This window comes from Macaca nemestrina, chromosome 14, assembly GCF_043159975.1.
Source record: "Macaca nemestrina isolate mMacNem1 chromosome 14, mMacNem.hap1, whole genome shotgun sequence".
Classification (NCBI taxonomy): Eukaryota; Metazoa; Chordata; class Mammalia; order Primates; family Cercopithecidae; genus Macaca; species Macaca nemestrina.
The window spans coordinates 27,873,505-27,895,483 of NC_092138.1; the positions used below are offsets into that span (position 1 = coordinate 27,873,505).

Genomic DNA, 21,979 nt, shown 5'->3' on the forward strand with positions numbered 1-21,979 from the left:
CTCACTATGTCAGGATACAGAAAGGATTGTCGAAATGCACAATTCTCTGCCTTTCTGGAATGCAGAGTTTGTGGGAAGCATTGAGAAAATGTTTCAGTGTGTGACATTTCTAGATTAAAGAGAGCTATAGTTTTATCAGCCTCAAATTTTGAGGAGTCCCAAAGTGCAGAGATCAGCAATACATGGAGAAGTGATGAGGTCAGCATTGCTTAGCCGTCTTGAATGCCATTTTGGTTCTCCCTGACAACAGGGAAATTATCCTCATATCATAGCTAACACTGCAAAAGTAGTCTTAAAAGATTACAAAGCATGAAGCCTGGCAAAAGCAAAACAAATGCCAGGAGGCAATCTCCAGTGTAAACAATCTGCCAACATTTGAAACCACAACCACAGATGTTTGTTCCACCCTTTGTCATAGGGTCTGGGAAGGGTGTAGCTTTAAGCCCTGCCGGCCCAAGTGGCAGTTTTAGAAGAGAAGTTTACCTTAGCAACCACCAACAGAAAACCAAGTGATGAACCCACAATGAAAGGTCACATAATATTTGGAAAGGGAGCTTCACTTTATATGGTATTTAACAAAGGATGAAAACATAAGAAAAGGCTGCATTACCTGATACATAGTGTTTGTTCTACCAGAGATCAGCTCTCCGAACATATTTTCCACTACATCATTTGTGAGGTAGGGAAGATATTCCTTCTAAACATAGAAATGTCCCTGTATTTAGGCCGGGCACGGTGGCTCATATCTGTAATCCCAGCACTTTGGGAAGTCGAGGCGGGTGGATCACTTGAGGTCAGGAGTTCGAAACCAGCCTGACCAACATGGTGAAAACCCATCTCTACTAAAAATACAAAAAAAAAAAAAAAATTAACTGGGCGTGGTGGTGGGTGCCTGTAATCCCAGCTACTTGGGAGGCTGAGGCAGGGGAACCCAGGAGGTGGAGGTTTCAGTAACCTGAGATCATACCACTGCCATTCCAGCCTGGGCAACAGAGGAACGCTTCATCTTTAAAAAAAAAAAAAAAAAAAACCAAACCAAAAATAAATAAAAACCTGTCCCTGTATTTAAAATACATGTGGATGGTGATGACATCAGAAGACAATAAGTAACTGAATTCATCCTACAAGTTCCCCAGGTGTACCTGGTATGAAAAAGGTATTCTCCTTCCATAAAATATGTGTCCATTCACAAGACAAGAGATGCTAACTATCTTACCAGCTTTGCTAAGAACACTGCCATCAGCATGGCTGAATATTTTTTCTCATATATTGTGCAAGGCAATTCTGTCAAACAAAAGAGTTATATATCTTTCAGCTTCATTTAAGCAAGAAGAAAATAGGAGTTCCTATGAAAATTTCACTATAGTACAAATAAATATATATATATACACACACACACACACACATATATACATATGTGTATATGTATTGGTACACATATATATTGGCTTTGATTTGGACTTTCACATTTCAAGTTCTGCATTTTATGTCTACTATAAAGGATAAAAGTAAGTAGGAACAAGAATATTCCATTGAAAAAGAAAACGTAGCAGTGGAGGTAAACACATTTCATTTCATTACATTATAGAGAAGATATGACTTACCATGGTGGGAGCATAATATTAGAAATAAGAGTTCAAATGAAGGTAAACCTCATGATATCTGGAAAATGAGCAATCTGATCTAGATTCATGAATATAAAGCATTTTTTTTCTCCAAACATAACTGAATACAGAAATTCATCTAGTAGGAGAGCAAAGAAGAATGGCTCTGATCACCAGGTAGGCCAAATAGTCTTATATAGCCATTTGTTGTCCAGGGCAATTTTGCTTATTAAGTCTGTTTCCTCCCAGTTAACCTTCCTTCCACGAGCCCCTGAAGCTTGATGTCTGAACTCAGGGATGGTTTGGAAACCCCTGCTTAGGCAGTCTTGGGTCTTCTCAAATACTGCAGTCTAATACCACGTCCTGCCTGCTCTAAACCTGACTCCTGCTCCTTCCATCTGTTTTCCCCAGTTTGCAAATCTGGCTTGTGTATTCACTCTCTACATGTCTATGTAAGTAACCACATTCGCACTGGCTGAGAAGTCGTCGTTTGCAAAATAGTCCTTATTGAATTCAAGAGCCAACATGCTCTATGCTCCTTCTAATCCAGCTGTTCTCAACCTTGGCTGCACATGGAATCACTGAGGGAGGCCTTGGTCTGAAATAAAGCCTACACACCTCCCCAGGTGATTCTAATAGTCAAGCCAGGTTTGAGAAGCACTCTTCTTATCTGCTTACTCTCCTCCTCCTGTTCTAACACAGCTGGACCTCAGCCAGACCATACATTCAGTGATGGCAGGTTTGTGTCTATTTTACTCAGCTCTTTACCTTTAATGCTGGTTAACTTAATAGGTGTTAAATACATGCCAAATGAATTAAGCAGTCTACACTGCCAGTCATTTACCTGAGGTAAAGATGTTTCAAAATAAAGGCAATAAATTTGAGTCCAAGAACAATAAACACTGAAAATGAAGTCCCCGTTAATATATTTTAGAAATCCTCCTTAAATTAGAAAGATAAATGTATGACTATGTGCCTAAGGCTTATGAGAAATAAATCACAGTAAAGTTGGGAGAAAACAAGACAGTAGGTTTCAGTAAGTTGGTTGCCATGGAGACTAGGGTTTTGATGGCAATAACACTGATAGCAACTGTGTTCATTCCTGACCAATTTAGAGCACTTAACTATTCACAAAGCACTGGGGCATAATTAAGCCTCAGAGCAACCCCATGATACAGTTGGACAGTTATCATCCTTCATTTCCCAAATCAGGAAGGCCTGGCTCAGAGAGTATCTGCTGCCTAACGAGCAGCCAGATTCCGGATCCCACTTGGATTGCCAAATTAAGCAATTAAAAATACATAAATATGTTCCAAATATCACTGGGGACATACTTATACTGAAAAAATTATTTGATTTTTATCTTAAATTCAAATGTAAAAAGGCATCCTGCAACCTCAGGTTCCAGGCCAGTTTTTTTTTCTGTGAAAAGAGTATTTTAGATTCGAAAGTCACGGTGGACCCTCTTGGATTAAATGGGCTGCACTGTGGCTCCTGCCTTCTCTCCTGACTCTGAGATTAGGCCTTCCTGAAGGCTTGCACATGTCCAGCTCTTGGCCTGTGACTTACTCCAGCACAGCAGTGGGCTGAGCCAAGCGAGAAAAGAGGGTGGCAAGAACCACACAAATGATGTCTCTCAGTGTTCCAGGGCCAACTCTCCATGTGGACTCTGTGGGTTTTTTTTTATTTTTAGTAAGTAATACAGAATGATACATAATTCAAAGATATAAGAAACTGAAGCCAAGCCTCCCTCTTACCCTCAGTTTCTGGGACACCCTTCCAGAGATACTTTATTCATATACAAACACAAACATATCTTTAGATATAGCCTTTTAATTTTTCTACAAACAGTTAACATACTATATATCATTCTGTGCCATGCTTTTCTTCACTGAATATATCTTGGAGATGGTTATATTATCTATCTGTTTCTCTAAAGCTTCCTCATGTCTTTAACTGCTGCAGAGCATAGCTTTCCATTGTATAAATGTACCATAATTTAATTAATTGGTGCCCTTGTGATGAATAATTTTCCAATCTTTAGCTATTAAAAGCAATGTGGTGATAAATCTTCTTGTATTTAAGACTAAGTGTGGATTTCTGAGTATAGCCGTGGAAGAAGACCCTTGAAAGGGAACTGCTGAGTTAAGGGAAATATGCATTTATATTTTGGTTAAATATTGCTACACTTTCATTCCTAAAGTTGTGCCAATTTATGTTGGTAGACAATGTATTAGAGCATTTTCCCCATCATCATAAATACAGCGTATGTTACTAAACTTTTTGATATTTAAACAATTTGATAGATAAAAAATGGTATCCCACTGCCATTGTAATTTGAGTTTCTCTCATTATGAGTTAAGTTGAACTTTTTTTTTTTTTTTTTTTTTGAGACAGAGTCTTGCTCTGTCACCCAGGCTGGATTGCAGTGGTGTAATCATGAGTCACTGCAGCCGTGAACTCCTGGGTTCAAGTGATCCTCCCACCTCAGTAGTTTCCAAGTAGCTGGAGCTGCAGGCATGAGCCACCACACCAGGTCAATTTTTAAATTTTTTGTAGAGATAGGGTCTCACTGTGTTGCCAAAGCTGGTCTTGAACTCCCGGTCTCAGGTGATCCTCCTGCCTCAGTCTCTCAAAGTGTTGGGATTACAGGTGTGAGCCACCATGCCCAGATGACATCTTTTTGTATGTTTAAAAGCCACTGATATTTGTGTGTGTGTGTGTGTGTGACATCCTTGGCCTATTTTTTTAATTGGGTCGTTGGGCTTTTATTACTGATTTACAGAAATTCTTTATGTATTAAGAAAATTAACTGGATATCTGTCATTCATGTTGTCATGTTCCCCCAGTTCATTTGTCTTTTGATTTATAATCATTTCAATGCAGAACTTAATGAGGTTTGAAAACACCTTCTATTTACATGAGTATGAGACATGTATCTAGGTTAAAAAAAGGATTATTTTCAACAGCACACAAGATTATCTCCACAACTATAACAGCTACCATTTGCAGGAGGACTTCTTATGAGTCAAGTCATGTGCTAATCACTAAATACTCATCTATTTAAGTAAGCACTGCAGTCCTACGAGAAATGCACAATTGAGTCATTGTACCAATGGTTCCTAAGATTTATTTGAACCTAAAGCTAGTCTGAAATACAATTACTAACCCATATGGAGTTTGTTTTTGGTGTATTCCCAACTTTTCCATCCAGCTTCTCTCCTCACCACAGCATTTCTTCACTCTTTTCTCTTCCCTTTCCACCCAGAGTTCCCACTTCCCCTCCCCTCATACCTTGTATACATTCTGAGGAAGAGCCTATTTATAACTCCCTAGATTTTCCTGCCAGCTCTCAGCCAGTCCCTACTAGAGTGCACACTGAACAGTGCCCCCAAACTTGTAGAGCACGAAAGCAATTTTTAAGATGCAAAAAAGTCAAACATGCATAAAATTAGAGCTATGATAATTCATTGATATGATAAAGGGCAGGGGATTATTTACAGAAATGGATGACCTATGAAGCTTCATATTCTGAATGCACATGTCCAGCCCTGTCTAGACTGTGAAGAGCATTGGAAAGCCCCTCTGGAATTTGAAGCATTGTGAATTCTAGAGAACCCAGGATTTGGAGTCAGAAGATGCTGTCCTGATTTACCCTCTCTGTTAACCATGAGCCCTGGGGTAATAGTATAGCTGATAGAAAGAGCCTGGATTTTAGAATCAAGTAGCTCTTACTTAGAATAACAACTCAGCCAATCAGTGCATGATTTCAGGAAATGTCATCAACCTTCTCCAAGCCTTAGTTTCTCAGGTGTAAATGGAGATAATATGAATCTCACAGAGACGTTTGTGAAAATTTAATAATATCATACATAGAAAGTGCCCAGCACAATTCCTGGTGTAGCGTACATTCTCAGTAAAGCATGGTCTCAGATTTTACATCTGTCAAATCATTGTAATACTATGCTATCAAAAATTTTATATTTAAGTTGTAAATAGCAGTTTCCTCAAATTCTATAATTCATATACCACTTTTGGGGTTTTGCCATATCTGTGCACCAATGGTACTAATGTTACTTAATGTTTTTGTTTAACTGTACTCATCTTTGAAAACTATAGCATTTATTTTAATTGGTTTCATGAAAATTAGCATATTATCCATGAACTTGGGAGTTGTTGTGCTGGTGAATCTAATATGTTTAAAAAATACATAATTATTAGAATAGAAAACTATGGCTACGTGCCCCCTGAAATAATCTCATGAACCACCATTGTATGCTTACTACACCTTAGAAAACACTCATTTACGTGAAAGTTTGTTATTATTATATTTTCAACCTTTCATTTTCAGGACTTGGAAGCTAAGGCCCAGAAAGGAGGAGAAACTTGATCAAAGTCAATCAGACAACGCAGAATCGAGAAAAGTACCTGGACCTCTATGCCAATGCTTCTACCAGCCAGCCTCCTAAAATACCTCTAGTTGAAGCCAAAGTTAGAATCCTTCTGTGAAACTACAGGATTAAAATGATGATTTTCTGAAGCACCCTTGTTTTTCTCCCATTGTTCTTACCTTTCTTCACCTAGGAGACCTAAAAGGCAGGCATTTCTTCCCAGAAAATGTCTAATACTGCATACCTGAGATGGCCCAGCTATAAGCCTTTCTTGGTTTAACTGTAGGAGCCCAGGGGTAAATGGAACGGAACCAAGGAAGGCAGAGAGATTGGGGTTGTCAACATCATATCCTGTTTGGAGACTTCTGGAAAAGTCGTCTGATCTTGTTTTACTCTCCAAACACTCTCAAGTGTATCAAGCCTTCTGGATGTTTCCACCCATTGCTTCCAAAAATTTAGATATGTTTAAATTCGATGCCTTTAAAATCAAGAAATTCCTAAATACTCCCTAACTGAGAAATAATAAAATTTAAAAGTACATAATAGAGAGCAGTTTGGGGACCTACAGAAGCAGCAACAGTGCAGGCAGCTCTGCAATGGGTCCTCTTGCCTTTGTTTCTAAGTCTCAACCTCAAAAACCAACTAAAGGTTGAAGATGTTGCAGTAGATGCATATTGTCTGTGACTTCTTATTACCCATCCCCCGACATTTCTGGTTAACAGTACTCTGCTTTTTCTTTGGAAAATCTGCCCTTCCTTATTTTCAGTCCAAATGATTTGAATGGGGCTGACTCTGACCCTTAACCCCCTTTTCCAGGGATGGTTACATGACCCAGACTTGAGCAATCAGATCATCCAAACCCTTTGCCATAGTGATTGGTCCAGGGATACGTGCATGAGCCAACTCAGGTAAATGAGGCTCAATTATGAGAATTTTGTTAGCGCAATTGGGAAAAAGAAGTTTTCTTTCCATGAGAACTATCAGCTAGAAGAATGTTGGATGCTTCCATCTGCTGGAGTCCATGAGGAAGGTCCCATGAAAATGAAGCCAGCACAACAACGCAGAGCTAAGACATACAAAGAGATGGAGATTAAATTGAATGGCACTTTTAAGCCCCTACATGCCCTTGAAGCCAGATATCCCTGAACTTTTAATTTATATTAGTTGATAAAGTCCTTCTTTAGCTTAAGACAATTTGAATTAGAGTATATTTCACTTGGGAGCCAAAAGAGCTCTGTCAATGCAAAAGTCTGAGTGAATGCGTGATGTGCTGGTTTCAACCACAAGGGAACAGAGAAAGGGAAAGAAAGAGGCAGAGGTTGTGAACAGGACAGTAGAAGGTGCTCAGGAGACAAGTTTCTGGACTCAAGTTTGTCCCTACTGTGTGACCTTGAATAGTGAGTTAACAGCTCCAAGCCTCAGTTTCCCCATCTGGAAAAAAATTAGTGGACAATCAGTAGTTCTCAGACAGAACTCTAGCAACGAGAGGATAATGGGGATTGAGAGTCCCAGACTTGCATTCCAAGGGACTGGCTCCCCTCTTATCTATATCATATGCCAGGCTTTCTTGTAAGGTTTTGTTAGAAGAATGGGTCTCACTGTTAAAATGGATTAGCTGACCACTTCAGTTCTATTTATGTTAAAGTCTAAATTGAATCAAGGCTCAGCTGGGGCCCAGTAAGAATGTAGTGCCTGGTTAATAATATTTTCTACTCTGATAGGAGTTGGCCAGAAGCCAAGGTCAAGAACTCAATCCCTGGAGGATTTGCTTTCTGCAGACATAAAAAATTGTTAATGACTATGCTCTGCATCCCCGTCTTGAGAACTGTCTTAGAGATGTGGGTCACTGATCACAGAAGGGGCTGGGAAAAGGAATGTGGATGATTCCAAATAGTCACTAGCTCTGCCTTAAATGCCAATACAAACACCACTGCCAATGCTCAAGGCAGGCAACCTCTTCATAGCTAGAATACAGAGGGTGGTGTGCCTGGAGGCTTTTGCTTCTTCTCAAGACAGTGTAGAAAAAGCTGAGAAAACAAAGAGCACTTGTTTCACAATTAACTGCACAACAGCTGATGTATATCCACAGTACTCTAAATTAATACGGATTTGCTTTTCTTTATAAAGACCACATACACATTGTAGTGGAAATCAGATGGGAGGATAATTTTTATGAAAGCATATAGCAGTATCTTTATAAAAACATAACTTATGATTACATTAAAATATATTAACTTCAGGGCAAGTTCTGACACTATACAAATTTAAAGTATTTCACATTTTTAAAAAGTGTATCTTAACAAATAAATTTTAGCCCCAATTGCCAGAATGTGTTGTCCACTACTATAGTCAAAACAATTTTCTTTTCTTTATTTCAACTAAAAAATTGTGAATGGGACTCAAGTCTTTATGCAAATATATACTCCAATAATAATATTGATCTTGCCAACAGTAGCTGAATATTTAATTAACTTTAACAAACATGTTGAAAGATAATAAACTAAAAATAAAAAACTTTTTCCTTAAAGTCTCTGTATAACTAGGTGATTTCTCATTAGAAAGCTATTTTTTCAAAAGTATATATAACATAGGTAATTTATATTAATTAAAAAAAAAGTTGAAATTTCTTGAGGTGTAATTTATCTTGTTGATTAACTTCTGATCTCTATCATTTTGCTTACATGTGCCATAGATACACAAAAGCTAGATGGGGGGCAGGGTGATCAATCTTAGGAGAGGGCGATAGTTAAGTCAGACTAGGCAGAGTCAAGACAAGAGGCAGGCAAAGGGTTAGTTGAGGGCAAGTTATGAATGCCTCAGAACACATCTCAGGATTTGGAAACAAGCAGTGGTCTGGTCAAATCCAAACTGGGAAACACAGATGGCTTCAGGATTAGACAAAGTCAGGAGGGCGAGACTAAGCTAGGCAGGGGTATATGTTGACACTGGGAAAAAAGATTCGGTTTTACCAGATGACAAGGAGTTTCAGACAGCACCTTGGATAGCTCCCTGGGCAAGAGGTACTTTGACAAAACTAAGACCCTAAGAAGTAAAGAATCTTTTCTTCTAAGCTCCAGACTTCCCAGTTGGCACCACCCCTTGATGGAATGAACTTGGTCCCAGGAGCCTAGGGTAACAAGTTACAAGCATTCACTGGAGGACTTAAAACTCTAGGGACAGTGTCTATGCCCCATGTTAAAAGGCTCTTTGTTGATGGTAATACTGAGGGGAAGAGTTATTGTCCTCCCAAACTTCAGACAATTTGTTTTCCAAATGCCTTATCGCACCTAATTTGGGAACAGAAGATTATCCTAGGACTAGCATTGCTGTGAATGACAAGGGGCCCTGTAGTGTAGCTTTAATGTGTTAATGTTTACCCTTGATTTCTTATTGTCCATTTTGGGTACTTACATTTACAGATAAAAGGAAATGTGATATAGTAAATTATGTATCTGTTAGATGTAAGAAAATTCTATATTAAAACAAGTTTAATTTTCCCCATCACTGCAATTTCAGATATAGTAAAGATCATGATTTAAAAAAAAAAAAAATCCCTGGGTTTGACATTCATTCAGGACTCTCTTGCCAGACTTTTCCCCTTTCTGGCCAAGTACTGTTACCAGTGGAGAAAAGTTGCCTTCAGCTGACTCCTCACTAGTAGAGCCTAACAATTCAAGTTCAAAGACATATCATTTATCTCAACATCCTTTGGTTGTACTTGCCTTATGGTTTCAGTGGATCATAATAATGGGGAAGCCAAGCCCATTCCAAATGGTTTATTCACTGAATTGAAAACACAACATTTAGATTATTAATCAAGTTAATAAAAGATTTGTATAAAATTAACCTAGGAAAGGAATCAGGCAGAGGGAGAAAAATAAAGACATTGTAAGTGGAGTAAAGCTTAGGCAGGGGGTGAGGTGAGAACATAGAACCACTGGGGATACCTATCTAGTGTGTGATTGTGACTATATGGAGCCCATGGCATGATGATGTGGAACCAGCTCTGAGTTCATTCATTCTGCAATATTTGTTGCGCATCTACTTTATTTCAAGTACTGTTCTAGTCCCTGGAGATAGAGCTGTAAACAAAACAGATTTTCATCGCATTAGTTATTCCTTTCTGGCAATCTTAAGTCAGGTCACCTTGAGTGAGAGCTGTCTGGGTGACAGTTCTTCAGAGGCTATGGCCAAGATACAACATTAGGAGGTAGCTAAATAGGAAGTCAGACCTGCAAGTGAATACATGAAAGACCTGAGTGAGAGATTTCAGGGTTATGAGTCTCCCATCTGACAGAGGCCTCACAGTATATACTTTGAGAAGTGCCAGGTGAGCAGAAGAAGATTCCAGCATATTTTGATGCCAGGGAGGAGTTGATACATTAGAAAACATGTAGGTGATACTTAGTTGGGTTTCTTTGTATGGCTTGAGATCACAAAATATTAACATTGGAAAAGACTCAAGAAGTCATTGAGGCCAACTCACTCCCTCTCTCAATTATTCTTAAGTCTCTTAGCTAATTAGCGGTAAAGCCAGGGCATGCTCATCTTTACTGAAATGGAAGCAAGATGTTTCTCTGTGTCCCTCTCACATTTAATTGCGTCTGGCTAAAGAATCTCCTTGATAATAGCAAATTGAACCCACATTAATAGATATAAACTTAAAGTACTACAGGGCATTCATTTTTGATTTTTCCTTAGGCACTTGATAGGCTGGGCTTTGGCTTGGGATAAAAGGTATTTAAAAGAAAGGAAGAAATCATGCATAAGCATGCAAAGAGGAACACAGCCAAGGGAATGGAATGCAATGCCTGACCTGGAGCTCTCTGGCTTCTTTCAGTGAGAAGTGCCATCCTTGTCTTCAGTTACAACTCCCTTCTGGCATGTGACTTACTGCTTTTATACAGAATAGACTGTCATAAGTGGTGGATTGAACAGGACTTGGTTTGGCTTAGGAGACATATTATATCCATGCAAAAAAAATTTTCACCGAACTATGAATTCCTTAATTGCTTTAGCTATAGAATGAGCAACACTTTTTTTTAAAAAAAGCAACTGATACATGAACTATTTTCCAAAACTCTAGTACAAAACAAATATAACTTTAAAAAATGAAAATGAGAGAATCCCATAGATATGCACTTTAAAATAAAATACTGATTACAGTACTGCTAAACATCAGTGGTACAATATAAAGAGAGAAGGAAGGGCAACAGTGGACAAACCACCCACTCACATCTGAAAATGAGACAATAACAGCCACAGCTCCCTTCCACAGTTTTCAAAAGTTGGCCAGGCTGGCTATTGTGGATTCTGATTTTACTTACAAAATAAAATGTCCTATGATTCCTTTTTGTTTTTTTCATCTTTAGCAGGAGATTCTAGGAGCTAAACATGCTTTGAAATTTTATGGATGATAGGGAGTGTCTTCTAGAATAGATCCATTGCATCTAAAATTTTTTTTTTTTTTTACATTTTCAACATTGCTTTTGGACAATGTAGTGGGGGAGAGGCATTTATTAGAAAGTTCTGACTTGCAGGTGGCATTGTATTATGTGCTAAGAGTGAACCAGGTAGAGGAAGTTGCTCCTTAAGCTTGCAGGTCTGAAAGAACAGGGAATTGCCTCTCTTCAAAGGAAAGTAACTTCCATGATTGGCACTTTTCTCTTATCAGCCCTGCAATAGTAATTATGCCAGAAACAGATCCAAACCTGGGCTAGTCACTTGTAGCAGGCTCCCTGGACATAAAGCTGCGCCTGACTTTCCTTTCAGATAAAAAGAAGTCCAGCCACTTCTTTATCAGATGAGGCAGAAAAAAAATATATATTTATATATATTTGTTTATATATTATATATATAATTTATACATATATTATATATAATATAGATAAAATATATATTATATAAAATATATAACATATATATAAATACCCCAATAGTCTTGCAGAGGTTAGAAGACAATAGCACTCCAAAATAGAAACAACTGAGTAAAAGCATAAAAAAACTAGTGATATTAAATGAAATACCATCATTTCATTCACTTTTTAAATATGTGAATTACAGACTTACTTCCATGGGGAAATTATATTAGACTTCTGAAGCTTGGCTTTTGAAGACAGTTTTTTAAAAAGAGTTTTTTTTAACCTAATGAATTTGACATTTCCAGAACAACAACTATAATTCATAGAGATTTCTGTAGCTTACATAAGGGCTGCTACCCACACCATCTTATTTGAGCTCCCCAGCAATCATTTAAGAGGATATTATTATTCTGTGTTCTCTATATCTTTTATTTATTCATTTATTTATTTATTTTTTTGTAGAGACAGGGTCTTGCTATGTTACCCAGGCTGGTTACAAACTCCTGGACTCAGCCACATTCTCTATATTCTAACCCTTCACAGCCTGTATCAAGAAGCAAGATGGAAATTCCTGTAAGCATTTGTTTCTTCTCTTTTATTTTCCCTGCCCCACAGGCCTAAGCCACATTCATCTCGTGGATGACACTGGAGCTGTGACAGTCCATTATGTCCAGGCTGGGTGTCTTTATTTTTATTGGAAATAAGATTATCACAGGTAAGAACATCTGGCATAGGCATAGTAGGTGACAGGTGAGAATTAGGTGATTTGATTGTAACTGGTTAACTTCCTTAGATATTCCCAGGAGGAAGTAATGGCCTCAGGGGGCCTCAGGAAAAAAAAAAAAAAAAAAAAAAAAGATCTCTTGAAATTTCTTTCTGTTGGTGGATTGAGCCTATGACTGGCTCATATGATGACTATGAGACCTTCAATTTGCTGAATCTATCCACAAGTTTCTACACTCTTTGGGAGACTGGTTAAAAGTCTCATGGAGCCACCAAGAGACTCAGGAAGACTGAGAACGTGTAAGGAAGTTTCATTGTTTTTGAAGGTTTTTTAATTATCCCCAAATTTTATTTGTGTTGGTCTATCTGTGGAAATGTGTGGTATGTACACACACACAAACCATATTACAGACAAACTCATAATATGAAACATTAAAGTTTTGTTTCTGTTGTTCTGAATACGCTTTGGTGCATGGAGACCTGGCAGGACTATAAAAATAAGGTATAACAAACTCATCCCATGCAGGCTGGGGAGAGGACAGTGCCTCCCTGGTCATCAATCACAATGACACATTTGAAGCCCAAGTCAGCTCTCCACTCACAGATTTGGATATTCCCTTCCCCTCCAGGATGGTTCTTGTGGCTTTCCATTGCTCTTGAGCCCAAGATAAACATCCTCAAGATCTGACTTAGCATCTATCACTAGACCAAACCACATTACCTCATTTTCCTGGTCCCTGCCTACGCTCAAATTAAATCTTACTCCTGGCCTGCCCTTCCCCTTCCCTGTCCCATCAAGTTCTCTCCTTTGCATCAAACAAACATCTGACAGTCCCTCTTCAGCCAGAGTCTCAAAAATCAAAAACAAAAAAAGGTACTTTTCAGCCCTATGTAAACCATTTGGCTCAACAAACATTTATTATAAAGGGCCTACTTTATGCCAGGCAGAAAACAAAAACACATCAAAGGGCCTACCTCAGTGAGCTGACAGTCTACTGTGGAAGCATTATGTTCCAGGGATGCCTCAGTCAGGGCACCTAACCGGACCAGTAACCCCAAATCTCTCTTCATTTGACAGTGGAGAATTTTTAAAAATTAGGTGTTTCCACACTGTTTTTCACAAAATAGGAACTAGACCTGTTTTGGGATTAAAATCTTCCTGACCATTTAGAAACTTTGCAATATTTTCCATTCCTCGATGTTCAGTTTGCATTTGGCCACAAGACGTGGTTTAGGAAGAGCTGTTGGCCGCCAACTCACACAGATTGGCAAGGACACATGGAAACCTAGGAAACTGACTGTGTAAACAAACAATACTCCCAAATACACAAGCAGCCCAACCAAATGCCCCTGCAAACACCACCACTGCAGAGCAAGGCACTTTTTTTCTTCCTTTTTTTCTTAACAAAGGGCCTTAAGGTAAAAAATAAAAATAAAAATTTCCAGCAATAGGAAAATGATTAGATTATGATCCATATTACAGACTGTTAGAAAACTATTAAAAATAATGAGTTAGATCTCTATTGACTTGGAAATGTCACATGTATGAATGTGTGTGTATATATGTGCACATACATGTATAGTGCTACAGCACATAAAAACATATGTACACTTTCATAAGCTTTAAAAATAATGTTTCTGCATACATAGAGTGATTGTGGAAAGATGCATGTGGCACGCTGCTTTGATAACATTAGCTACCTCAAGGAAATGGGAAGAGGAAGACTATTAATCTATTAATTAGTCATTTATTCCCCATATTCTGTATTATTTGAATGGTCATAAAAGCATGAACAGTTTGGTCATTTAAAATAACCAATAGTGTATTAAAGCAAAAACAGGAGATGGAGAAAATACTCTCTGCCCTACTAAATGAATGATACGTTTAAAGTGTTTCAACATACACAAAGTAAATAAGAATAATATTTTGCAATAGCACTTGAAATTACATAACATCTAACCACCAAGAAGCTGTTTGCAGACAAACTTTCATTCAGTTTTAATCGACTGCAGCTGCACATGCTCCCACTCAGCCAGATAAAGGGCAGGTGTGTTTTGCTTATGTTGGGGACAGGCCGAAGGCACACCTGTCAAATAACTCCTGCAAGGTTGTGCAGTGAGCTGTGGATCCCAGGGAAGTCCTCTGAAACTCACCCATTCATGTGTTCATGAGAGGTCTCTGGTTTGCAAAGGGCAGATTTATTATGACATCTGAGAATAAGCAAGTAGCCATTTTCCTGTCAAAAACCCAGAAGTGGCCATTACATGTGCAGTTTAGAAGCAATTAGTCCAGTGCTCACAAATAACTCGTGGAGGCTGACCAGAAAGCAAACCCCCTTGGCTTGGATTCATAACCCGCCAGCAGACCACCCACACTGTATGCTTAAGGACCATGTGTGCTCATCAACAAAACAATAAGATCTGACAGTCTAGGGCTGTTTATACTCATGGTACTCTGCTGGGTAGCTCATTCAGTAGGAGAGAAGAATAGTTAAGGTCATTTTTATAGCAGTTTATAATGTCATGAATTTGTTCCTTGAATAAGCCCTTTGAGAGCTTCTGTGTCTCAACATCAGAAAATCATCCTAGATCTACATTTGCACACAACAGTCCATGCCAGTGAGATTCATTCTTTTGGGAGCTCTGCTAATAATGCAGGGTAAGTGAGCCAATAGTCATCTATAGCATCTCAGGGCTTCTCCTTGGGATGGAAGGTCAAGTAAAGCGTGGTTTATTATCAATGGGTGTGCATCAGAGGCCAGAAGATGGTGACCCAGCTGGGTGTCTTGTCAACAAAACACATCAGCTAGGGGGAGGCTGGAGTGAAGACAAATTCTGGAAGATGGCTCCTTCTGTGCTAACCCTGAGGTCTTGAGATTCTCAGATGGACAGTTTGTGAAGTAAAGATCAATTGGAGCTGGTCACCTGAAGCAGGCTCAGTTTGCTCTGGGCCGTCCAACATCCCCACTTCCTAAGGAGGTAGAATTCCTCAGGGAAGGAGGGCAATAATTCTGAATGTGCAAGGCCTGGTGATGAGGATTTTTGTTGGCAGGACATGGCAGCTTGCATGATAGGCTTGACTACCCATTGTTTCTTAATTAACAGCTGAGAAAAGAAAAGAATTTTCATCGGAGGAATGCAAGTCCTTTAAAATTTTCAGGCCCAGAGAGACATTAAAATGAGGTAGCAATCACATCCTACTCCCAGCTTTGAGCTATGTTGTCATGTCTTGAAACTGCTTTCTATTGCCCAGGTAGCTATAAATCAACCTAATCATGCTACACAGGGTACTATAACCCACACCCTACACCTTAAGCATGTATATAGCCAATCATTAATCAACGTTATTTCTATAAACCAATGAGAAATCCTAACAAACAACTTTGTATTAGCTCACTGCCTGTCCCCTTTCTTCGCCTTTAAAAACTTGCTTATAACAAAGGTCAACGGAGCTCATATCCAAGGTTGCCTGGATCTGAGGCTTCTGGGCAGCTGTCCTCACTTGGCTTGTGAACCGTTTAAATTATATTTTGTGCCTCAGCCTCTTCATTTTAGGTTGATGTCACATAAAACAGCATGTGGGCACTTTGAAAAATACCACTGAAGGGGCCTAAGGTAAAACATAAACATTCTGAAGGGGAGAAACAGGGGGTAAGAGGGAGTTATCAGTTTGATTTAGGGTAAGATACACAGATTAAATGATGTGTGCTCTTACAGAGTCACCTTGGATATCAATCCTGCATTCAAGATGATTTTGCAAAAGCAGATGAACCCCTAATTGTCATGATCTCACACACTGTGCATTATAGCAATTATTTTTTTCTATTTCCTAATAAAAATTATAAGCAGGAATGAGTGGAGCTGACTTTTGAGTGGGTAAAGTGAAGTCTCTGAAATTAATGAATTGATTCCGAGTTTCAAGGGACACATACATACAAATGAAGTTTTCTCACCTGTGAATATCAGGTGCAGTGTTGTAACTTCACACCTTTTGTTGTTTGGGCTGGGCTTTCAAACTAGCTTGCCTCTCCTGGAATGAATCCCTGCTTTGTTTCTTGCGAATGGACCAACACAGTCAAGAATGGCTTAGCATTTACATCTCTGGTTCATGGAACCCAATAAGAAAGTCCAAATGGCCTGCACCTCTCAGAACATCCAAAGAGGAAGCAAGGGTCAATGATAACTATTCTCTAAGATGGGCATGTGACACATACAGCACTAACATGACACTACCATCATCTCAATTTTGCGTGAAGACAGAGTTCAGAAATCATAATTCCTGATGCTCATTCCATGCATCGGGGAGCCATGCTGTCTAAATGTCAGCCACTAGTCATTTAAATGTGGCTATTTACATTTAAACTAACTGAAAGGAAATAAAATTAAACATTTCATTTCTCAGTCACACCAGCCACATTTCTACTGCTCAATAGCCACATTGGGTCAGCAGCTATAGTACAGAACAGCCCAGGTACCCAACATTTCTATTATCACAGAAAGTTCTATTGGACATTGCTAGTCCAGATTAACCTTGGATATAACCTTAGGCCTTTATGATGAGAATCATCCACCAAGTTAGAACAATTAAAGTATCAAGAGGAAGGCAGGAAGAAGGAGGGTTTCACCTCTGTTGCGCATCAGCTACTCCTTCATTCTTTGACGTGATCAATTTATACTTTTTCAGTCTTACAAAAAGTCTGTGAAAACATAGCCTCAAGCTCTCCCCACATTCTGGAGCCACAGCTAACCATGAGAGAACCTGGCATAAATTAATCCAGGACCCAAACACAGGAAGATGACGGTTTTTATTGTGCTAACAGATCATCTATTATTTAAACTACTTCCTGATGCTGGCATATTATTCAAGAAAAAGAGTGACCTGGCATTTGGGTTTCTCTCCTCTAACTTGTGAAGAATTCTAAGGTCTGCCTTCCTGGGGTTTCACAGCCATATATGACAATCTCCAAGGGAACGCTCTGTGCTGCTTTTGCTCTAACCAACTGCTTTGCTAACCCTGAGCCTTGACACCTAGTTTAATAGGAAAGGCTGAAGGGACTATTTTTAGAGAACAATCTATTATTGAAACTCCCTGTTTCCACTCAAGAGTATAAGCATTCTCTAGAGTACAAAATAAGACATTCTACCACAAGCAAGTGATCCGAATTCAAGAGGAAAGAGGCATCATATAGAGCTGGAAGAGCACCATTCCTCCAAAAGCACTTAAAAAAAAGTTTGTTCCCAAAACAATCCAGTCTAGGACTGAGGCAGCCTCTTTTCCAATTGAAAAGGATGAAGAAGTCAATGCCATCTCAGAATCATTATACACTCCAAATCTAGGTTTACCATCTCTAAAGGGATGGAATAAGACGTTTTTCTTTGCCACAAAATTGGTGAACAGGATCCATTGCCTAGGGAAGAGAGGCCCTAAGTACCGCCATTAATTTTTTTTTTTTTTTTTTTTTTTGAGGCAGAGTCTCATGCTGTTGCCCAGGTTGAAGTGCACTGGTGTGACCTCGGCTCACTGCAACCTCTGCCGCCCCTGTTTAAGCAATACTCCTGCCTCAGTCTCCTGATTAGCTGAGACTACAGGTACCGGCCACCACATCCAGCTAATTTTTGTATTTTTAGTAGAGATGGGGTTTTGCTATGTTGGCTAGGCTCGTCTTGAACTCTTGAACTCCTGACCTCGTGATCTGCCCACCTCAGCCTCCCAAAGTGCTGGGATTACCACACCTGGCCCCTCCATTAATTTTAAAGACAGCTGTCAGGGAGCCTTCAACAACCCACAGCTTAGGAAAAGGGGCCAGAGCTGACTCAACTGCCCCTACCTGCCATCACAGCCCTGAGACTCAGCCTTTGTAATGTCACTGGGCATTTTGGGGAGCACACTGTTCCTGGTGAGAGGGGATTCTCTTGCCTGCATGTCCTGGGGAGACTGTTACATATCTTCTTTTTTTCCCTTTGCAACATGTGCTGAAGATTTCCCTCCATCAATACTTACTGAGCGCCTGCTTTCTTCCAGACGGTAGCAGTGTGCCACTGCATGGATGGACTCATCCTGGTCTCCTTTGCTGGACATTTGGGGTGCTTAAAATATTTTGCTGGTGTCAATAATGCCATTATTAACCTTGAACATGTGTCATTTCATACACTTATAGGTGTAGTTGCAGGCTAAATTTCTGGAAGTGGGACTGCTGCATCCAGGACCAATGCATCTGTAATCTTGGTAGATATTGCCATGTTCCCCCTCATTGGGCTGTAAACTGTTGCTTTCTTGCCATCGATGTATTAATATGAATGTCTATTTCCTCACGGCTTCCCACACAATCCTCAACCCAGGAAGTTTATTGTACCTTAAAACTTTTAAGTAACATTTCCTAAAGTGTCTAAGAATCACCAGGTGGAGTTTGTTTAAAATGAAGATCCTTATAATCCACCTGCAGATATTCTGATCCGGTAGCCTGGCTTAGAGCTTAGGAAACTGCATTTTAAACATATATTGTAGCGATTCTGGTGCAGGTAATTTCATGACCAATGTTTTATTATTATTTTTTTATTTTTTTATTTTTTGAGACGGAGTCTCGCTCTGTCACCCAGGCTGGAGTGTAGTGGCCGGATCTCAGCTCACTGCAAGCTCCGCCTCCCGGGTTCCCGCCATTCTCCTGTCTCAGCCTCCTGAGTAGCTGGGACTACAGGCGCCCGCCACGTCGCCCGGCTAGTTTGTTGTATTTTTTAGTAGAGACGGGGTTTCACTGTGTTAGCCAGGATGGTCTCAATCTCCTGACCTAGTGATCCACCCGTCTCGGCCTCCCAAAGTGCTGGGATTACAGGCTTGAGCCACCGCGCCCGGCCAGACCAATGTTTTTATAAGGCATTCAGAGGCTAGAACATCCCTGCCGAATCACAGATGTGGGTTTTACAGACTGAGCTGCAAAGGCAGTGCTGTGCAGGGGTTAGGGTCCTGGATCTGAAATCCACAGGTTTGCCCAGGTTTGAACCCTGGCTTCGTTGCTTGCTAGATGTGTGCTCTAGGGCAAGTTACTTCGTCTCTGTGTGCTGTCGTTTTGTCTGTGAACTAGGGCAAATAGTATTATTGCTTTTAGGATTCAGTAAGCTAAATGTTGTAAACGCTTTCAATAATGGGTGGTTTCTTCTTACATGGTAGAAACTGCTAGCTATCAACCTCAATATCAATTCTCCCCATCTTCCATAGTAACAGAACTCCTGATTTTTGGCTGGGCACATCCACCAGAATAAACACTGTATTTTTCCAGCATTCTTTGCAGCTCTTTGTGACTGGCCAATGAGAGAGAGCAAGACAGGCTACATAATTCAAGGGGTCCATACAAGAAGAAAATGCAGGGCTCTTTGCTGAAAAAGCAGGAAAAGGGTGCTGTGAACGGTATTAAATGTAAAACTTTTTCATTTCTTCCAGGATCTCTCTCTTGACCTGTCATGATGATTTTGATTTGCCCTTTTATGTTGCTCCCTCAAGCACACAGACACTTGTCAGGCAAGAGGAGTCCCTCACTTTGGTGACTCAGTGAAACACAGCCTCTGGGTTCTTCTGGGTTCCCCATCCTGCCACATGCCAGCCCTGTATTCAGTGCCCTGGTGGTGGCTGGGAAATCAAGCCAGGCGTCTCCTTTTCCTACTGTCTTGCTGTTCCAACCCCCTGCAGACAGTGGCCTTTAAGGGTACTGCAGCCTCTGCACACTGGGACAGGTGAGGCGTCCAGGTGAGAGAGCCACTTACCCTCAGGGTGTTGCCCACTTTGTTTGTACATGCCGCATTGTCCCCTTGGATTTCACTTACAGAACTGACTCAAACATACATTTATTAAGAATTTCAAAATGGTTTAACTCTCTGCTTTTCACTGCAGCAGTCACATGCCCATGGAACCTTAAAAGTTGCATAAGTTTTATGTGCAACTTGTAGGAAATGCCCTTAAAAATTATCTTTACCTTCCATCTTTCTGCCTGAAATACATCCATAATAGATGGAGAATTTGCCACTGCCTGAGACCATGAGGATAAGGGTCACACTTAGGAATGGCTAAGCATGAGTTTAGAAGGAGCCTGGATGTCAAACGGCATCCTTTCATTTAAAGCTATTAAGGCCAGGGTTCCTACCCTGGGGTCGAGGATTGGATTCCAGACGTTCATGACATCATATACAAACTATTACATGTCTGTTTTCCTGGGGAGAGAATTCATGGCTTTCATCAGATTCTCAAAAGGGTTCATGACCCCAAGAGTTTAAGAAACATGGCTGGAGGACAGAGCTTTGAACAGCTGCAGACAGAGTTCTCTTTGGCTGTTTACATGTTGAAGTAATCACAGGCACTGTTAAGATCAATGTAAAATGTAGAAGAGACCAACATGGATAAGATACCATCAGGGCTGGAATGATGAGAGAAGAGGCTTGTGGCCAGGCCAGGAGAGAAACTCTAACCCTTCCCTTCCCAGCACTGGTCTTGGTGAGATGAGATTCATGGTTTATACCAGAATCATCAGCAACTTCCACTTGATCACTATTTGAAAGTTGCTAGGATCCTGTATATAATTCTCATTATTTGAAAGCTGCTAGCACACTGCCTACAAATCACTGCAGAATAGTAGTTTTTTCCAACTAGTCTTTTCAATGTCCTTGGCCAAAAGCCAGAGTTCATGAATCCCTTTAGTAGCTTAAGGAGAGGTATCCAAGTTGCAGAGATCACATTGACATTTGAAGTGACCATCCGGGAATCTGGACAAGATAAAGAGAGACTCTACTCCCACAAGAATTTCCTTTTGGGATGAATCAGCCCCTATACCAGCTCTTATTTTTGTTTTGGTTTTAAAACAACTAGGAACCTTTATTATAAAAATTCAGTGCTCTTCAGGTACAAAATGTTCAAGAACCACAAATTAAAACAAACTTGGCTTATCAGAAGTCAAAGCCTTCTTCCTTTTAAACCACATATTTTCAGATACTTAAGCTTGGAAACACATTTGCAGATATGTAAGCTTTACTTGCACTGCCTATTTGTCATTTCCTTACACAGATCTGTGTTGCATCTAAATAGAAGTAGTAGGTTGGGTTCAGTGGCTCACACCTGTAATCCCAGCACTTTGGGAAGCTGAGGTGGGTGGATCACTTGAGGTCAAGAGTTTGAGACCAGCCTGGCCAACATGGAGAAACTCTGTCTCTACTAAAAATACAAAAATTAGCCGGGTGTGGTGGTGCATGTCTGTAATCCCAGCTACTCCAGAGGCTGAGGCAGGAGAATCGCTTGAACCTGGGAGGCAGAGGTTGCAGTGAGCTGAGATCATGCCACTGAACTCCAGCCTGGTTGGGGGATACAGTGAGACTCTGTCCCCAAAAAGAAAAAAAAAATAGAATAAAAATGTGTTTTCAT

The 21,979-nt window shown here is 40.0% G+C and overlaps 1 protein-coding gene and 1 long non-coding RNA gene across 3 annotated transcripts in view; one reads left to right on the forward strand and one right to left on the reverse strand.

Annotated features, from left to right (window-relative positions):
- LOC105498653 (uncharacterized) overlaps positions 1–7,106 on the forward strand; it is a 160,745-nt gene extending 153,639 nt beyond the window's left edge. The window contains exon 10 of the long non-coding RNA XR_011612470.1: positions 5,956–7,106. This is a non-coding gene — a long non-coding RNA (uncharacterized lncRNA). The remainder of the gene's footprint in view (positions 1–5,955) is intronic.
- LOC105498654 (MAM domain containing 2) overlaps positions 1–21,979 on the reverse strand; it is a 170,497-nt gene that overhangs the window by 121,496 nt on the left and 27,022 nt on the right. The gene's annotated exons all lie outside the window — the stretch shown is intronic.